The 21,913-nt window shown below is 33.9% G+C and overlaps 1 protein-coding gene across 1 annotated transcript in view; it reads right to left on the reverse strand.

Annotated features, from left to right (window-relative positions):
• HMCN1 (hemicentin 1) overlaps nucleotides 1-21,913 on the reverse strand; it is a 447,089-nt gene that overhangs the window by 283,206 nt on the left and 141,970 nt on the right. The window lies entirely within an intron of this gene.

Genomic DNA, 21,913 nt, shown 5'->3' on the forward strand with positions numbered 1-21,913 from the left:
AAAAATAATATCAAAGAAAAATACTAAGAAATTAGGTTATAAAAGAATGTTAATGCCTCACCATGAACAAGGAAAACTTCTAATTAACAGAAGTCTTTTGTAACAGCTAAGACAATTTCCTATTAGACAAACGGTGCATGTCTGGACAGGTACTGCTTGGCTGATCTTACTACAATTAATTCTAAATCATGATTGTCTTTAACCCACCTCATCTTTCTCCTGTTCATGTATACTTTGAGACTGTATATCATCATGAAAAATTGGGTAATTGGGCATAAGACACTGAACAGAGCTGGATATTAAGCTATAGTCAAGCTATTGAAAATAAATGAAAACATTTTAAATTTCAGTAGAGGTAATCATAAATCAAGTAATCAAGCAACAACTACTGTGCAATATCTTTATTTCCTATAAAAAGTATCCTTTTCCTTTTTTTACCCTCAAGGATAAGAACAGCACCTAAGACATATTATTACATAATTAACAATGTGAGGAGATTATATTCATCATAAAATAACTATTTATAGTTCAAGGTACTTTTCCAGGTACAAAGTATTGAGTATATTTTAGTTAATATTTGATAGCTGTTTCTCTTCTCTGAGCTAGTATTTACTGAATTTTTGGCATTCATTATATATTATTTATTTTTCATAAATCTTCTTGCCTTTCCTCAAGGGTCAAAAACCACATCTCTTGTTTCTTTGTATATCTAAAACTAAGTGGTACGTTCCACATACGATAAAGATGTAATATGTATTAATGTCAATGCAGTTGGTCATAATGCTGATAATAATGTTCTTCTTAAATAAAAGAATATTATGAGAATTCATAAAACAAGAAATGCTTGCTGAAATGCTTTACATATATTAATATGTGAAATGCCATCACAGTATTTCACAAAGTAGATATTCAAAGAATATTAGTTTTCTGCCTCCCCAACTAAATTTCCTTCTCTTTCCCTGGTTGAGTGTTTTAGCAATGGCTTCATAGGCAAAGCAAAACAATCTGACTATGAAAGAAAAGATTTCTATAAGAGGCAAATTCACACCAGGTAGAAGAGAGCATCTGAGCAAACACACAGACAGAAGTACTCCAAATATGTTGAGAACATGAGTGAGCTGCAATGCAGTGTTCAGATAAAAAAGAAGCTGATTAGGTTGGAAGCTTGTGACAGGACAAGACAATGAATGTTCATAAAGTTAGGCTATGACATTTAGATTTTATCCTAAAGATCCCAATGAAAATTACTGAAAGTAGAGAGTGACACACTGAAAGTGATATTTTACAACAAAAAACTTGTAGTGTTATCATAGATGAACTGAGCAGAAAAACAAAATCTATTTCAGCTAATTACCACATAAATCAAGTGATATATTTCCTCAAAATTTAACCACAGAAAGCACTTGGAACTTTGCATATGAAATAAAGTATACATCAACACAATTGTTTAAAGAAGCAGATGCCATTATCTGAACCCATTTGAAAAATGGGTTCTTAGTGATCTATTGTTCTTGAACAGAAAAGTATAGATTGTTCTACTCATCGAATCTTCCCATATGGCTACAGAGACAGATTGACTGTAACTAATATTTGACTATATACAGGACACATATTTTAATAATCACAGTGTTAATTTTTTTTCTTTTTTTTAATTTCATTATATTATGGGGGTACAAATGTTAAGGTTCCATGTCAACATAAAACATGGGTTTGAGGGTCTAACTCAAGAAAATGGAAAAGACTGATCCAGTGTCTAAGAAATCATTTCATAAATTTAACTGATAATAAGTAACTTGGAAAATAATGTCTGACATAGAGACTGAAGAGGGCAAAGGACAGAGAGAAATCAGACAAGTGGACAGAACATTTGTTTCAAAGGAAAGATGTATAAAGTGGTCAAAAATGAATCTCAATTGAAAAGAAGAAAAAAGGATTAGAAAACATGTACCACTAAGAACGGGCATTTCAAGTTTAATAATGAAATGCAATAGCATTTAGTAAAAATGGAAGTAAAGTCAATATTTATATACATCCTTTAAATTTACAGTATAGCTCTACATGGCTCCTCAAACATGTCTTTCCTTCAAATTCAATGTAGAGAGGTATAATATACTTCTGGAAACCTATCCTGTTATCTATTAGCTACACATGAAAAAAATCACTAAGTCTTAAGCATTCATAAGAAAATGGAAGCCATACTAATTTAGTTGCATTTTCATTAGGCAAGAGTGTTCAAATGGTACAAAATATAAGTGGGCTATGGTTTACTCTTAATACTATTTCCAATTCATCAACATTTATGAGGCTTTCACAAAGGGATTACCATGTACCATAATATTACTTGTTGGGAAAGGCATAATGCAGACTTCTGTCAAGAGTCTCAAATAACTTTTGTATCCACTTATAAGAAAAATCAAATTGAAAACAGATGCAACTCATTTTATTAGAAAATACAGATACTACCAATAATGTGAATAAAAGTAGATAACTGAAAGCTACAGAATATACCATAAGTGAGGTTTCTGGCCTCTTAGGTTGCCAGATATAAGAAAAAAAAAATCTCTAATTGTCTAACTATGCGAAATGTTCTCATGAGATTAGACATGGTCCTCTATTATAATGACAGAAGGAATAAAACTAGAATAATGTGAGAATCTTTGGATTGTGCATTTTTATCAACACAATAAATTTTTCAAACCATTAGGGAACTGTTGATAGCATGTTAAAAGTTTTAATGTAAAGATGGCTTTCTAAAGATATGTAGCAATTTATATCTACAAAGGGCCTTTGAGACCATCTAATCCAGCTCCTTAATTTGATAGATGAGGAAACCGATATTTGAAAGAATTATTGTACTTTTTAAAAACCTAACCAGATTGATTCTAGCTCAACAGATAAATTTTTATATAAGCCTCTTGTGTTTTTGAAGAGACTCTTGCAGTTTAAAGATTTTGCACCCTATGTAATAATCAATACTTAAAAATTCAGTTCATATGTCTACTCAACTCTGGAATGAGAGGCAACTATTATTTTAAAGCACAAAACCAGCATACATTATTATTCATGATGAAATACAATACTGCTAAGTAGAAATGGAAGTGAAGTCGATTTTTTCATACATTTTCAACAACAGAACTTGAAGAATAGCTTTGTTTGGAAGAGCATTTCTTATGTAATTAATGACATCCAAATGAATTTCCCCAGGACAGGCTTTGTCTTCTTGTTGGGAAAGCGTAAATATGGTAAGGTGTTCAACACAATGTGCAATTATCCATTTATTTGTATTTTTGTTGTTGTTTTTCTCTATTAGCTATCTTCCCTACTGAATTGTAAGTTCTATGAGGGCAGAGACCATGGTGGATTTGTTTACTACTACAAGACCTTGAACCTAATATGGTGCATAGGATATAATAGATTCCCAATTAAATATAATATGTGTGGGAGGGAAAGATAAAAGAAGAAAGCAAAGGAAAAGGAAGAGGTAAAATGGGAGAAAGGGAGGAATTTTGTATCAGATCGTCACCCTCAGAGTTAACAGTATGCTAAAAGGTAGCATTTTAGTCTTGTATCCATTTGTGACAGAGTCCTCATTCAGCCCTGAATTTTTACCATTGAAGCAGATTAGGGTCCACACCTGTATATGTAGTTTTAAATATGAGCACTGGACTGTATTTAATTTGTATTTGTTTATATAGATGATTAGCTTAGGATTTAAAATGCAAAAACATTTTAGAATTAAGCATGTTTTTTAAAAATGGAAAAATGCATGCTTCTCAGTAGCACTGGATACAGAGTTTTCAAGCTCAGTGATGGTAAAAAGTTGGTTACGTGCAAATGCACCCACCAGATAAGTGGGGCCTATCCTGGAAAAAATTTGTGTAATATTACTACTAATACCTGAAAGCACTTTTATAGTGCTTATTACATGCCAGATACTTCTAGGAGCTTTACATTGATCTTCACAATAACCCTTTGGCATAGGCACATAGCTATGATTATCTCTATTTTATAGATGCCAAAGTTCATAAGTCACACAACTAGTAAGGAGGCAGCACTTGCCTTTCGTTCTCATAATCTTGTCTTTCACAATGTATTTTCTGAATTATCATAAGGGAAAATGGCAGTTTTTAAAGGTGAATCTGAAATAATAGTGAAAAACAAAAATTGATGCAGGTGTTTTTAAAAAGAAATAACATGGAAAACATAATGATTAGATGAGCCATATATTTTTGTCACTATTTTGGCAGCAAATTGTCAAGAATTGCACTATATAAAGACATTTAAGCCTTTAAATCTATATTTTATTTGATGTGAGAAAAACTTTCTAGTTTCCAAGATGATCATTTTGTAGTAAACCCTACATGATAGCAATGGCAGGCTTCACTCCCCTCTGACCTGGCTAAGAGAGAGATCCCCTCCTCTGAATAACCAGGAGTGCCTTTCCCTCCAGGGTCAAGATTATTCCTATCCCATAGTATACCACAGAGCCCATAATTGAGAAATTTTTTAGGACTCACTAAACAATTATTGACCATCCAGATGGAAGCATAGATGAGGCACTCAGGGATGGATCTGGAGTTCAGTTGAAAGGTCCAGGTCACCAAGCTAATGGAATCTAAAGCCATGAAATTCCCATTGCAGCCCTCCCCCACCAAGAACTTAGACAAAGTTCATCTTGTGAAAATAAACTTAGATATCGATACACAATGACTCAGAATAGAACCTGAGAGCAAATCTCCCTGTGTTCTCATTCCAGGCAACTTTTAGATGATGGTTTGCCTGCTTGTACACATGCCTGTGTTTCACCCAAGTGTTCTAGACTTGTAGCTATTAGATGTCTCATCGTATTAGGAATGAGTTGGCATTCTGATTTTGTACGACTCTGCTGTAAGTGTAGTTAATTTGAGTCTATTCCTGATGGATCTGCTCAGAGCACTGACAAATCCACTGTTGTAGTTTGTAGATCTTAGCAAATGCACCAAAACAGTCACCAATTGAGGCCTCTTGAGAGGCTTCCCTTAGTAACATTCATTAGTATTACTTTTGGTATATTACTTGCCTATTTATTATAATTTGTAAAATTCTATAGTGAGCTTTACCAAAGTAAGAACTCATAAACAAGTGTGGTTAGTGACACACTGTATAGCTCATAGCTCATTTTATTTCATAAAATAAGACATAATTTATGTGTTATGCAATTTTTTAAAAGACTTTCTGCTGGAACCAAAATTTTACCCAGTTCATATAGAGTATATGGGTTGGGGAGGCTTAAAAATTCGACGGGTATTAGAAAATTTGGTCTCAACGGGGACTTGAGAGAGGATTGATGAAAAGAGTGACTCTCAACTTCAACTCAGTGAGCACCCAAACCTTGTGTAAAACATCCACACCTTCTACATGATGAAAGGTTTATAATGTGCAACAGCTGAAAAAATAAAAGCACACTTCAGACATTTTTGAATGGTGAAATCATTCCTGCTAGCTATTTTAAAGTGTCAAAGCATATTTCACTGATTTATCTTCATAAAATTCTTGTATGCTACAACTTCAATGTGCTACAAATGATAGAGGAAATGTAACTTACTAGAAAATATGCTTTATTTAAAAATAACAAAAATACATAAAATTGACTTGATCACTCATGTCTCTCATTGAATATTTTTGTTTGCTTGGGTATTTTGCTTGTCTGTTTCATGTCTTTTATTTTTCTTCTAAGAAATACCATTTTAGAGTGACCAAATCTCAGTGAGTTCAGTTGTCCCACTGAAACTTTTCCTAGTTTTAAAAGGAAAAGAAGTTTCAAAAATACATAAATATATACTTTCACATGCATACATATATGCCAGTTACAGTCTTACTCTGAAAGCAGGAAGAAGTCCAAACTATATTCAGGTTTTCCATGAGTAACAAAAACAACTCCTAGTTAGAGAAGTACTCGAGTATTGTTGATATTACAGGTCTGTGCCCTTTTTCTCCCCATTCATATCCTTTATTTATTCATCTATCCATAGATACATACATATACATACACATTTAATAAGACATGCAATATAGTAGTTACATGAAACGCCATCCCATATAAATTTGGAATCACTAATCTGTAGTCCATGAATGGCTGTAGGGGCCACTATGAACTCCCCAAAATTATATGTGAAATTCTGTATGTATGTGGACATAGTATGTGGGAGGAGGAGTCACAGTTTGGCCAGATTCCCATAGGGAGATAGGAGGGGAAGTTTCAAAAACAACTAGAGGTAAACGTTCTTCTATAGAACAGTCTTTTGCATTACTAAACAAAATTTTTTTATAAAAGAAGTATTTGAACATCTTATTTAAAATAGATAAGTTAGAGTGTGAAATAATTCACATTGCAAAGGAATCCCACGTTTCTTAAATAATAGTATAGAGCTCCTTTCAAGTGTTTGTGTATACTCATTAAATAAAAAATTAGGAGAAAAGACTATGAGCTAAGGTGTTCCAGAGTACTAAAATAAATTTTAATTCATAATTACGAAGAAAAGTGGGTATTTATGTTGGGGCACTCTCCCTGCTCCCCAACTTTTATGGGAAGGAAGCTAAAATACAAGATTGTATAGTTTATACGTGACATGTAGAAATCCTATTAAGCCCTTACAGCTGCAGTCCCCAACCCCCATCCCCAGCTCTGGGCCACACAGCCAAAGGTGAGCAGCTTTGAGCAAGGGAAGCTTCATCTATATTTACAGCTGCTCCCCACCTCTCACATCACCGCATAAGCTCTGCCTCCTCTCAGATCAGCTATGGCATTAAGTTCTCATAGGAGCTCGAACCCTACAATAAACTGTGCCTGGGAGGAATCTAGGTTGTGCACCACTTATGAGAATCTAACGCCTGATGATCTCAGGTGATGCAGGGGTGGGGCTGAGGTGGTGATGCTAGCTCTGGGGAGTGGCTGCAAATACAGATTGTCATTAGCAGAGAGATTGACTGCACAATAAATGTGATGCTCTTGAAGCATCCTGAAACCATCCTCGCCCATGCGACCTCCCCCACCGTCTGTGGAAAATTGTCTTCCATGAAACCAGTCCTTGGTGCCAAAAAGGTTGGGGAACCTCTCCCTCACAGCATATGCATAGTGAAGGTTAGGAGAATCTTTCCCGAAATACCTCAAAATATAGACTTCATTCCCAAGAACAATTTACTAGGGTCTCCTATTTAGATTTCGGAATGTAATTTCAACTGTGATTATACCTATTTGGGAGAAGAACATATTTTGGAGGGGCAGATAAATGTACATTGAACCCAAAAGACTGATAATGTCAATGAGGAAGAATGATGATTACCTTATTGGCTTCTGAAGGCAGACTTATTCTGGAGTCTATATCATAAACTGGATGGTTGTTTTGATGGCTACCATTTACATACCGCTTATATGTGCTAAGCCTCATGCTAAAAATATTACAAATTTTACCTCGTTTAAGTTTTGCTATATCCTATAAGTATTGATACTTACATTTTTCAGTAAGTAATAGATTTCTGTATATGTAAGATTCAAAAAAAGGCATGAGACTTTAAATCCTATGCTCTTAACCATTGTAACATTATAATATAGGGTGAAGTTCTTTGTATGCCCATTACCCATACCTTTGAAGGAAATCTTAGATTCCAACTGGTCCAGGGAAAGAAAGAAAAGGAAGGACAGAAGAAGGAAAGGCAGGTGGAATAGGGAAGGAAACAAACTATTAGATTTTGAGCTGCTAGGTCCTATTAATTTAAGGGTGAATCAACAGATTAAAAAAATAATTTTGACTATGCAATTTGAAAATTATATCTTGTCTTGAGATGTATCCCCCACTTAAAATGTAAATCCGTTGTCCTGTCATGTATTTGTTGAGTTTGGAAATAAGAGGAAGTGACTTAGATCCATTAAACACTTAGTAGAATTTAGTTAATTAAAATAATCTCACAATATAACTGTTTTTATCAAAGGGCTAAAAAATCTCAGTAACCTACATACTACAATCCTTTTCATCACTAATCAGAACCATATAGGACTAGAGAGACTCTAACTCTGCTGGCTGAGGCTCCCTCACTTTTCAACAGAACTTGGATGGGCACTGCCAATATTTCCTTTAATAACTTAACTGTTTCTATGATTCCCTGTTGATTTCCACTCACTCCGATTGACATATTCTTTAGATACTTTAGTATACTCAATCAAGTTACAGGTAAGCTTCACTGACCTCAGGGCCTTTCAGCCACTAAAAGGAGGCTTTTCTATATCTCTGTTCAGATTTTGTGTTGATCTTAAAGTGAAGTTCTTAAGGTCTCATCATATTTTCCATATTTCTAAATAGCCTGATAAAAACTAATACCGGCCAGGCGTGGTGGCTCACACCTGTAATCCTAGCTCTCTGGGAGGCCAAGGCGGGCAGATTGCTTGAGGTCAGGAGTTCGAAACCAGCCTGAGCAAGAGCGAGACCCCGTCTCTACTATAAATAGAAAGAAATTAATTGGCCAACTAATATATATATATATATATATATAAAAAATTAGCCGGGCATGGTGGCACATGCCTGTAGTCCAAGCTACTTGGGAGGCTGAGGCAGAAGGATTGCTTCAGCCAGGAGATTGAGGTTGCTGTGAGCTAGGCTGACGCCATGGCATTCACTCTAGCCTGGGCAACAAAGCGAGACTCTGTCTCAAAAAAAAAAAAAAAAAAAAAAAACTAATACCATCCTCAAAAACAAGGAATTTTAGGAAGTATACATTCAAATGTCATATAAAAGAGCTTTAAGTGCATTTGATATGTAGAAGAATTGAAGGATTTTAAAGGTCCAGTTAGTTCAGATGTTCCATGAGGCATAAATGCTAGTAGCAATGTGTGCTTTGGGCAGTCAAGAAAAGGACCTATCAATGTGAACTAAACTTTATTGGGAAATACATTATAGAGATGATAAAAATGCAACATTACACAGCTTTTAAAATCTGGCATCATGCACAAAAATCTCACTAACACTAACTTGTTCCAGATTGCTTCTGATCTTTAGAAAGAACCCTTCAACTTACATAACAACCTGGATTTTACTGCAATGTTAGCAATAATACAGGTGAATATTCACAGTTGCCAAACATCTTTAGTAAATTCCACCAAAACTTTATTAGCTCCCATAGCTAAATCATCACTCCAGGGATGATAGTTGGGAACAACTGTACAAATCTTAGATGTTCTATGGGGAAAAAGGAAAAGTAAAGCAAGAATCCAAATTTGGGAAGTAAATGAAAGCAATTAATTAAATTAGAGAAAGTCAGGCCCATCAGAACACCAAAAGGTAATCTAGATGTCTGAAAAAGAAGAGATGTAAAAGTAAAGATGAAACAAAGGCAGGAGGACATTTTCAGCATGCTGGGAAAGAAGGGAGGAAAAAAAGAAGAAAAAAATCCAACCTATAGCCTATTAAGGTCTTTGGAATAATATTATTTTATTTTAAACCTAATTATCACAGCATATTAACAACTGAAGAAAGAATAAAACTAATTTATGGCCTGAAAAAAGTTTATATTAAGTCAATAAACATAAGCATAGTCATTTTACCAAATAGTGGGTCTTGTGCTAGATACACAAAGTACACAAAGATGACAAAGTATGTTCCCTACCTATAGTAGTTTGCAAGGCCAGATTCAAACAATTAGAGCACATATCCATTTGGCATTTGCTACCAGAAACTAGGATAACATCCTCTCTGTTTCACTGCTAGTAAATGGTGTTTGTGGGCAGGGGGACAGTTTTGGATCTCTGCCTGAAGAGCAACTGCCTTATAAAAGATATCAGAACATAAATGTTCCCCCAAATACCTCCCATTCAGGGACAGACCCAGGTTGTATGGGCCTAAAGCTTATACAATTTGGGAGCCTTTTTTTTAAAAAAAAAGAACACAAAATTCAAAATCATAAGTACAAAAATATTTACCTCGAATGAGAAAATAGTTCACATACATTTCAAATTGTACAAGACTGACAAATACTACAAATCTCATGAAATCTAGAAATGAATAATAATTTTGTTAGTACCTGACAAGAGTCTGTGACACTTTTTCCCTGAATTTGGCTGAATAATCCCATTCACATGACAAAAAAAATTGTAATATTTTCTACAGAGGGGATAGAAAGATGATTCAGTCTTTTCCCTACCATCATTTATCACAAAAAAATTTTTTCATTCTTATCCAGGATGCTTTAAAATTTTCAACTGCATACACAGCTAAACTTGGTGTTTGTAGTATTGCCAGAAATTTGTATCCAAAAAACTAGGCAAGATCATGCCAATGTCTCTGAACATACGGAGACACGTGCTAGAGGAAAAGTTGGAATTGAAGGAGACAGTGGTCTTAAGTCAGTCTAAATATATTACTTTTGCAAAATTCCCCCTTAATTTGCAACTCTGAACTCATGTCAGTACCCTTCTGAGAGCATTGGAAGGGATCCACAAAAAAAAAAAAAAAAAAAGGGTCCTAAGGCTTAAGCTTTGTCACCTTCGTTGTAAACCTATGTCCACTCCCATTCGTTAGACGACACATTGAGACTTCCTTGCCCATTTACCACACTAAACAAATGACACCCATCAATGTCAGATTTTTTTAAGCTGCCTGAAGACCAGCCAATAGCATGTTTCACTATCTTCTTTGCTTGATAGCAGCCAGAGAAATAACCAGGACCAGACATTACCCACAGTGCTTTTGTCTCTGTCTCTTCTTTGGGCCTAATTAGCTTTAAGCACTCCAGCCCCACCCATGTCCTGTTTCTGTGTACACCCATCTGTTGGGTGTACATCCTGTACCCTCTGTACAGGAGGTCCACTACCTCCAGCTTCACTTCCCGAGTGTCTAAGCACTGGGTAAATATGAAATAAGGTGAGAGGCCTTTTCTACTTTGCAATTCAATTTTGCCATTAATAACACTATTATGATTCCCATTGAAAAAATTCTGCTTATTTTTCCTATCTTAAAGGATCAACTGGAGGAGTAGGTGTGGTGGAAACATGATAGTCTCCTGCAATTGTCAACAAGAATAAAGAAGAAAAATGAATGCACAAATTCTGGAGAGGAGGCAATGGGTTACATATCAAGAGGGGGACCTTATCTCTTAAAAGACACACAGCAAACAGGAGAGAGATTCTATGCTATAGAATATCTTCCAGGGGTCAAGAGTGGATATAGTATTTTAGGGATTCACAGTCTAGTGGGAAATAAATGAAATAAATAATAACAGGACTTTAGTATATGTTATAATAAAGTATGTATCAGATATGTTGGCAAAGAATATGGTCAATTCTGGTTTGTTTTTTATCTGGAAAGGTAACCATGTATACTAGAGATAGAGGATGGAAGGATGAGCATGAGTTAAACGGAGAAGCAGAGGGAGAGCATTTGGGACAGAAGGAACAACATCTTTAAAGGCATGGAGGATATGACATGCCATATCAGAAACATACAAAAGGGTGTCATGGCTGGTGTGTGTGAAGTGGTAAGAGTGAAGAGATGAGAGTGGGAAGAACTTGGAAGAAATGGAAGTCCTCACATGCCGTGCTAGATAGCAGACCTCACCCTTAAGATCTGTGGAAGTCACGGAAGGAGGTTAGAAACAATCAAGTTTATATTTGAGAAGGATCATTCTAGAAGAATATTGTGGATGGATTTGGAGGGTCAGGGAAAAACTGGAAACAGAGAGATCAGCAGTATGGCAGTTAAAATAGACTAGGCAAAAAATAATAAAGAATCGATGACAATGGAAATGATTCCAAAGCTATCTTAGCTTTAATGTTGTCTAGCAGCAATTTACAGTGAGACATGAAAAAAAAAGGAAAAGTTTAGCATGACTGTGGTTTCTAGCCTGAGAAACAAAATGAATGATGTCATTTAACTATGACCATAAATACAAAAGGAACGTCGTCGGTTCAGAGGCATCACCTTTAAAAGTCAATACTTTGACAATTAAGAAGAAAGGGGAAGATTAAAACAACGTGAATGTATATTTGAAGTTTACTGTAAAGACAGAATGTTATACTGATTGTAAATGACCATACTTCTTTAAAATAATGAGAAAAAAACTCTTAAGTTATAGGATGTCTACAAATCAAATATTATGTAAGCTCACTAGTTTTGGATTCCTACAAAACAGAGGTTTGCAAAACTCTCTGTCCATGACTATTAGACATATTTACATGCTAGAACAATTAGAAGAATCTCAGTTTTTCTATCAACTGTCTAATATTCAGATTCAGTTTGACCAAAGTTTTGAGGGATCAGCTTGAAGGATCTTTCTGTCTTCGTACTTAGCATAAATTAAATAGATTATTTTATGTTACATTTGCATTTTCAAATTTTATATTAAAATTTTCTCATAAATGTATTAATATAAGCAATGTAAAAAATTAGAAAATAAAAAATCATATAAGCAAAAAATATGTTAACACTCATTATTGTACTACTTGCAAATAATTATCTTCAAAATCTTGGTATTTCTTTATATGCATATGTGCATGTCTATGTGAATGCTTACACATAGATTTATTATATTATATGTAAAATTTGTACCCCTCTTATTTCAACACATATTCACTAACACTTGCTATGTATTCATCCATCTAGTAGACATTTGAGAATGCAAATGATATTAGAGTTCATATCCAGAAGCATATTTTTTAATTATTAAATAAGACTGGAATAATGTACTTAAGGTTGAAGTTGGGGACAAACCAAATGCAGCAATTTATAAGTTATGAGCTAATGAGTGTCCAGCCTACCAAGGAATAAAGCAAATCCTAACACTAATATTCTTTACCCAATGAATAGGAAAGGTCTTATACCTGCTCATTCAGTAAGAGACTTTTAACATGCAGTCCACCACTGAGTTGACCTCAGCACTTTTGAGTTTCCAGACCACAAAAGAAATAGTTGGAAATTCATCATGGTTCCATAAAATCTATTGCATTGATCCCTTGGTTATTTTCTAAGGGCTTCGCTTTGTAAATAGAACAATGTGATATATAGTAGGGAGTAGACCTTTCTCATTTCTGAGCCATAATTAATTATAATTAGTAACATGGTCTGTACAAACTTCTGGAATTAAATATACTGAAGTCAGCATCTTTGATTTTAGAGCAATTAAAAACTATAGCTTTATAATTCAATTAGAAACAATGTCTCAATCTGAACATTCCTGAGAAGGAAAGAATATTGGTAAGAAAAATGACCACAGTATTTCTCTCAGTAATCACAGGACAGATAAATGGAATTATAGGCTAATTACCTAATACTTTCAACACAAAAACTATCTTGGGACATATAAAAAATCATTGAGAACTATTAATGTATTTATAAATTTAATGCACAGATTTCAAACCATGGCTTTCACTTGTTTTATACACACACACACACACACACACACACACACACACACACAGTAGATGTAGCTTCAGTGGGGCTCAGATGTCTTATTTCTAATTTTATTTTCCCAGTAAATAACACTAGTATTAATTACATATGTATAAACAAAAAATCACCAATGATATTAATCCAAAATAGGTAATCAACAAAATGTTAACTAAGTTACTTACCCCCAACTCCCAGGAATTTGCATAACTAATTCTGTAACTCAGAAGTTAGCAGTACCAAATAGATAACTCTGGAGACTAAATAAAATGTTCAGTAGATTTCTACAAAGCCAAAAGTAATTATAGTTAAATAACAACAGAAAGATATCACCAGAAACAGCCCAAACTACAGTGTCAGGAAAATACGCAAAATGAGTAATGGTAATATAAATAGCTTAAGTAATTATTTTCATGTGAATCCTACAGATCAATCTAAAGTACTTATATTCAGTAACTGTCAACACATTTCTGAAAGAAAATCCAAAAATTTTGCTGGAAAAAGTTTTGTTTTATTTTCGTTTGTTTTGTGTTTTTTTTTTTGGAGACAGAATCTTGCTATGTTGCCCTGGCTAGAATGTAGTGGCATCATCATAGCTCACTGCAACCTCAAACTCCTGGGCTCAAGCTATCCTCCTGCCTCAGACTCCTGGGTAGCTGAGACTACAGGTGCATGCCACCACATCCAGCTAATTTTCCTATTTTTTCTAGAGACATGGTCTCGCTCTTGCTCAGGCTGTTCTCAAACTCCTGAGCTCAACTGATCCTCCCACGTTGGCCTCCAAGAGTGCTAGGATTATAGGTGTGAGTCACTGCACTCAGCCCTTGGAAAAAGTTTTTTAAAATCTATATGAGAAAACAAATTAAATAAAATAATGATAATATACACATCGATCAGAATGACTAAGATAAACATGAAAATGTTGATGTAGATGTAGAACAGCTAGTCATCTTATATACAGCTAATGGAAGTGTAATTTTTAAAATTTTTTTATTTTTAATTATTATGGGTATTAGTTGTATATACTTATAGGGTAGATGTGATGTTTTGATACAGGCTTACAATGTGAATTAATCAAAGCAGGATAATTGGGGTATCCATCACCTCAGGCATTTATCATTTCTTTGTGTTAGGAACATTCCGATTCTACTCTTTTAGTTATTTTAAAATATACTCTAACTTATTGTTGATTATAGTCACTTTGTTGTGCTATTAAATATTGTTCATTCTATCTAATTATCTAAGTATATTTTTGCACCCATTAACCATCCTCACTTTATCCCCCCTCTCCATTACCCTTCCCAGCCTTTGGTAACTGTCTTTCTGCTGTCCTTGGGATCAATTGTTTTTAATATTTAGCTCCCACACATGAGTGAGAACATGCAATATTTGTCTTACTGTGCTTGGCTTATCTCACTTAACATAATGTTTGCCAGTTCCATCCATGTTGTTGCAAATGGCAGGATTTCATTCTTTTTTATGGCCAAATAATATTCCATTATATGCTACAATTTCTTTATCCGTTCATCTGTTGATGGATACTGAGGTTGATTCCAAATCTTGGCTACTGTGAATATGCTGCAATAAACATGGGAGTACAAATAACTTTTCAATATATTGAATTATCTACTTTTATATATACCCAGAGTGGAATTCCTGGGTCATATGGTAGCTCTATTTTTAGTTTTTTGAGGAATTTCCATACTGTTTTCCATAGTGGTTCCACTAATTTACATTGCCACCAACAGTGTACCAGGGATCCCCTTTCTCTACATCCTTGCCAGCATTTGTTATTGCCTGTCTTCTTGATAAAAGCTATTTTAACTGGGGTGAGATGATATCTCATTATAGTTTTGATATGCATTTCTCTGATGACTAACGATGTTGAACATTTTGTCATATACTTCATAAACCTGCTGGCCATTTGTATGTCTTCTTTTGAGAAATGTCTATTCAGATTCTTTGCTCATTTTTTAACTATATTTTTTATTTTTTCCTATTGAGTTGTTAGAGCTCCTTGTATATTCTAGTTATTAATCTCTTGTCAGATGGGTAGTTTGTAAATATTTTCTCCCACTCCATGAGTTGTCTCTTCACTTTGTTGATTGTTTCCCTTGCCATTCAGAAGATTTTAGTTTGATGTGATCCCATTTGTTCAATTTTGCTTTGGTTGCCTGTGCTTTGGGGATATTACTCAAGAAATAGAAGTGTAAATTGAAACAACTTTGGAAAAAGCTTTGGTGGCATCTGCTAAAGGTGAACAAATCATACTCTATGATCTAGCATTCCCATTCCTAGATTCATAATCAAGAGAAATTAGTACATATGTACAATGAATGACTTGTCCTAGAATGTTCAGAACAGCACTATTTGCATTAGATTAAAACTAGAAATGACCTATATATACATCAACAGTAGGAGAAAGAGATAGCAGTTTATGCATAAAATGGAATGCATCAATGAGAATGAACAATCTACACAACAATGAGGTGGCAGAAGCTCACAAATAGGATGTTGAAAAAAAGAAGTCAGACTCTCAAGTGTACATGCTGTGTTATATCATTTATACAAAGGAAAAACTTGCCAAATTAATCCATGTATTTCAAGGCCAGGATAATGATCCCCTTGTAACCAGAAGGTGGCATGAAAGAGGGTTTCTGTAGTCCTGCTAGTGTACTGTTCTTCAATCTGAGTGCTGCAGGCAGTGTGTTGAGTTTGTGAAACCATTTAAGCAACATGCTTATGTGCACTTTTCCGTATGTCTATACTACTTCAATGAGAAGTTTAAAATAAAACAAAAATAATAATTCATAAAAGCACTTTTCTAACCAAGCATATTCATTATATTTATTAAATTTAATTGAACTAAAATAGTTTCACTAATTAAATTTAACAAGCTCAATTATATACCTGGCACTATAAGATATTCTAAAAGAGTAAAATGGAAAAAAAATTTCATACTAGTAAAATTCATAATGATGCTGGGCAACATACCAGACACACAGGAAACCATTAGAAAACAATAAATAACAATATATACTCCACATTGATTTTTCAACTCTTAAGATACCATAAATTATAAAATGCACTATTATTTTATGTGCCAGTTACAGAGGAAAGCACTTCTAATCAATTCATGACATGCCACTGATTATAAAATAAATTCAATTTAAGAGATATTAAATTGTTTTTTTAAAAAAATACCTCTTGGAATGGATGAGAAAATGCACCATAGCACATAGTAAATACTGTAGTCAGACAAGAAAGGGGTGCACATATGGCAGGTGTATGCAAGGAGGATTCATATATTAAGTGCGACAAAAAATGGTTCTTGAAGGATGGAAAGAAGTTAAAAGCTAGAAGGTGAGGTTATTCCAGGTTAAAGAAGCTTTAGAAGCAGAAATGCAGAGGCAGCAAAGTACCCAACACAATGTGGAGGCAGACAGGAGATAGCCTAATTAGAGGGGGGAATGAAGTATTAGGAAATACCTGGAGATTTGGATGGCAAGATGAAGCCAGATTATATAGGGGTTGGAATTCCATCAAAAACAATTTGGACCCCATTCAATTGGCAATAAGAGTTGGTTTTTAGAATGGGAGCAAGGTGTGATTAAAGTGATATTTGAGGAAGCTTGTCTTACTGGTTGGCTAGGGAAAACTAGGAGTAGAAAAATAAATTATTGCAGTATTAAAGGTGTGAAGTGATGGGAACTTAGCCAAGAGTGCTGACGTTAGAGTGCATTAAACAAAATTTTCCATAATATCTCTTTATTATACATCCTATATGTAAAAACTAAATTTGATGTTGTTAACACAACTTCTTAAAAAGGACTACATGCTTTTCTATTAACATTTGACTTAATGTTGGAAATTTGAACATACTTTAATCTATAACTGTAGATTTTGTGCAAGTGAATAAAAAAGATTTATAATGAGAAATAAATATCTTCAAGCCTTTTCAAAGGAGATTTATTCCAGCTTTAAGTTTCTTAAGACCTAAAGTTTTTGAACACCTAAGGAATCTCTTAAGTATTCATCTACTTGTAACTATGTATGTTGGATGTCTACTTAATTTAGATAATGCATTACTGTAAGTCATTGAACATGTACTTTTTTCTTTTTCTTTTCCTCTCTTTATCTATCACTATCTGTCTTCTTTCTCCTCTAGTTACTGTTTATTTCCAAGAGAACATGTAGCATTCAGAGCCTTGAACACTTATAATCTTTACTAATAATAAAGCCTAGAATTTTTTGTAAACTGTAATGCTCAATGAAATGGTGCAAAATCCGTGTCATCTTCATCACTGAGTTATGAAAATGATAATTCTCTGTCTCTAGAGAGAATCTCAGGGGCACAATAAGCATTTGGACACTTCTTTATTTAAAAGAGTAGCTTTCCAATTGGTGAGTCCTTATTGAGTAATTGCAAAGCTGTAGAGACTACCTTTAAATTAAATTTGGTATAACATGCATACCACAGAATCATTCCCTTGAGTCATAATACTATGAAAAGCATAGTATTACTGGCACAGTAAAAGAGACAACTGGAAACAATTTTTTTCCTTGGAAGTTTTATGGACCGCAGGGTAGACGACTGGCTGTTGTCCCTCCTTTACTCAGAGTAGAGATAACTAAAGGGGATAATGTGTTTGGCATTGGGAAATAGAATTATTTACTCATCCAGAATCTTCTGATCTATTTAGTTATAGACATACACTTGTGTTTATAAATCTTAGTAACAGAGTTATAGGCACTAAGCCTATAACTTAAGAAACCTAGTGTAGAGGATTGAATATAAGAACATATTTCTTTCTTTAGTGACATGTATTGCAATCATGCTGTTGGTTTATAAAAAGGAGAAAAAGAAATATTTCAAGAAATTGGTCATAACTTAAAAGTAAAATAAGTTTTTAACATAGGTAACAATGAATGACATAATATTTACCTATGTAACATAATAAGTTCAGAAAAGGATGGGACCGGATTATCCAGTTCTCTGCTTCAATTATATCCGTTAACTCTCAACAGATATGGTTGTAAATGTGGTTTAATGATTTCCTAAAACCATATAATCATGGTCTTTATCTCTGTATATTTTATGTAAGCAAACTACAGTTATGCTTATACCTACCTATATGAGTTTGTTGAGATATTATCTATCATTTTCTGTAGTAATTTATCTTCATTCTTAAGAATAATCTTTTCTAACATACTGAATTCTTTTTTTATTTTTTTCTTTTTGATAGCCTCTTACAGAGATATATACTGAATTCTTAATTCCTTTAATAATTTTGGCTCATCTGGAATCCCTTAAATTTTTCATAGTTCTGTTACAAACAAGGATAACTACCAGAAAGAAAAGAAAACTCACAAAATAAAGGCTTGTCCAAGGATGACATTTTTCTATTATTACGAACCATTCCTAAAGATATGCTAGTGTGATATCACTTTTTAATCATTAATGCTCAACTTCACAATATTTTTAAGTTAAAGATCTTTTGTTATGTATAACTAGCCTATTTTACCACTTTGTACATAATAATTTACATTTTTCTTTCCAAAGTCAATAATGCTCAATCTCTTAAAACAACAAATGCCATTCTTTAAGCCATTTTTTTTGGAATGACCAATATATGACATGATAAAGTAAAACTGCTCTGATTTTGAGGTAACCATGCCCTTTGCACTTTTCACCACTTGTCTTCTATAAAACATTCTTTGCAAAGTGCTATCTACTTTCCAAAAGAGATAACAGTGTTTACTTGATGGCTTATAACCTGTTTCAGACACTTTCAAATCAATTTTGTTTCATGAGGGAGTAGCAAGTTAGAAATTAACCTCCCCAAAATAACTAAAATCACTAGGCAAAATATAGAAAACAACTATTTTTAGACATAATTCAACAGATAACCACAAGATTGTTATCCTTAAAAGACGACCAAAAAAAAAAAAAAATGAGATGAGTCTAGAATTTCTAGCTTGAGGCAATTTATAGCCTGGAAACCTCACTGAATTGAAGAGACAGAGATCTGAGTTGGGAGAGGCTGAAGAATCTCTAGATTTTTAAGGGCAAAATTCTAGACAAGAGAAAACTATGAAGGTAAGAACATCTAGATACCTGAACGGGAGGCCTCTTACACAATCTGTGCATGCACAGGGTAAACCCCATGAGGTCAAGAGAGAACCACTTCCCACAAAGGAAAAATTACTTGGGATAAGTAAGATAAAAATTCCTAGAAATCACACAGGACCAGTAATTTAAATGAGTTCTTTTCAGCCAGGGCAGAGAGACCTTGTTGAATACAAGGTGAAATTAGTACAGACCACAGAAAAGCCATACCTTAGAAGTATGACTAAATCATCCCTGGAATAAAGGGATTCACCCACTCTACAAGAGCTCCAAAACATGCCTCAATGGATTAACCAAACTCATCAGTAACTGAACTACCTATCATATAAAGTCCAATAATCTTTAAATGAATACAATAAAATTCAATATTCAATAATAAACATAACATTGCCAATGTCTAGCCTACAGTCCAAAATCACTAAACATAACAAGCAACAAAAAGTGGCCTAAACTAGTCAATTGAAACAAACCCTGAAGGGACAGAAATGATAGAGCTAGCAATTAAATATCAATGTTCAACATCATTAGTTATGAGGGAAATGCAAATTAAAATCACAATGAGATAAAAATATGTTCATTAAAATTGCTAAAATTAAAGAGATTGGCAATGCACAAAGAACCTCACGGCAATGTTCATAGGCGCTTTATCCAAAGTAAACAAATATTAAAAACAATCCAAATATCCAACCACAGGAAAATGGACAAATTATAGTATACTCATAAAATCAAATGTTCTAAATAAAAAGGAATGAATTAATGACACAACAACTCATATGAATCTCAAAATCATTAAACTGAATGAAAAAAGCTAGAGCCAAAAGTTTTCATTTATATGAAATTTTGGAAAATACTAAACCAGTCAAATGATAAAAAAGCAAATCAGTGGTTAACTGGCTGAAAGACAGGGAGCAGAATTGCAAAGGATCGGGCATCAAGAAAGTTTTAAGGGTAATGGAAGTGCTCTATATCATGATTGTAGTGGTAAATACTGGCATATAAATTTGTCAGAATTCACTGAAATGTACACTTAATATGAATGCATTTTAGTTCATACAACTAAATGATATCAGTTAAAAAGTATTTCATGAGTACATAACATGTATAGATATATAATTAGTAACAAGAATACAAAGAAAAATATGTCATAAGCATGCCTTATTTGTGTTCATAACAGGATAAAGTAAAAGAACTACACACACCCACACACATACACACAAAGACATATGTATATATTGTATTCATTCACTCATTCTTTCATTGTTCGAAAAACACAGTAACTGAATATGACAGTAGAATGAAGTGCTGAAAGTGCTTAAGACAAAACCCCTATGCCCCTGCCCACAAAAGCTCACAATATGGCACTATAACAGAGACCAGAGAAACAGGACAGTATGAAGAAAGAAAAGATTAATTCAAGTAATAAGCACAAGGATTCAAGAGGCAGCTATGGAAGAGGACTCTACCTTTTCCCATCTTCATAAATGCTCTCCTTCACTAGCTATAAATAAACATACACTTTTTTTAGCCATGATTTTTGCTGAGTATGAGCAAAGATTTTCTTCTCATAATTTTTGAAGAGTTGAATATAAGACCCAAGCTGATGCAAGCATTTGCATCAGAAAAGAAAAAAAAAAACCAATGTTCATAAAATATATTTCTCTTGATATTCCACAACATCAAGAAGGATCCTCCCCAACACGTTTTATGAACCCAACATCACCCTGATACTGAAACCAGTAAAGGACGCAACAAGAAAAAAAAAAAACTACAGACCAATATCCCCTATGAATATAGATGCAAAAATTCTCAACAAAATCCTAGCAAACTGAATTCAGGTGCTGATAAAACAGAATCCATCACAACCAAGTGGGCTTCATCCCAGGGATGTAGGAATGGTTCAACATATGCAAATCTATATATGTAATTCAACAAATAAATAGAAGTAAAAATAAAGACCATATGATCCTCTCAATAGATGCAGAAAAAGCATTTGACAAAATTCAGCACTTTTTTATGATAAGAACACTTAACAAAATAGGCACAGATGCAACATACCTGAAAATGATAAAAGCCATATATGACAAACCCACAACCAACATCATACTGAATGGGGAAAAACTGAATGCATTCCCACTTAGAACTGGAACAAGATAAGGTTGCCCTCTATCACCTCTTCTATTCAACATACTGCTGGAAGTACTAGCTGGACCAATCAGACAAGAGAAGGAAATTGAGGCATCCAAATGGGAGCAGAAGAGATCAAATTATCTCTCTTTGCTGATGATATGATCTTATATCTAGAAAACCCCAAAGATTCTGTCATGAGACCACTGGAATTGATAAACAAATTCAGTAAAGTCTTAGGTTACAAAAT

The sequence above is a fragment of the Microcebus murinus genome, chromosome 23 (assembly GCF_040939455.1).
Source record: "Microcebus murinus isolate Inina chromosome 23, M.murinus_Inina_mat1.0, whole genome shotgun sequence".
NCBI classification, from domain to species: domain Eukaryota; kingdom Metazoa; phylum Chordata; class Mammalia; order Primates; family Cheirogaleidae; genus Microcebus; species Microcebus murinus.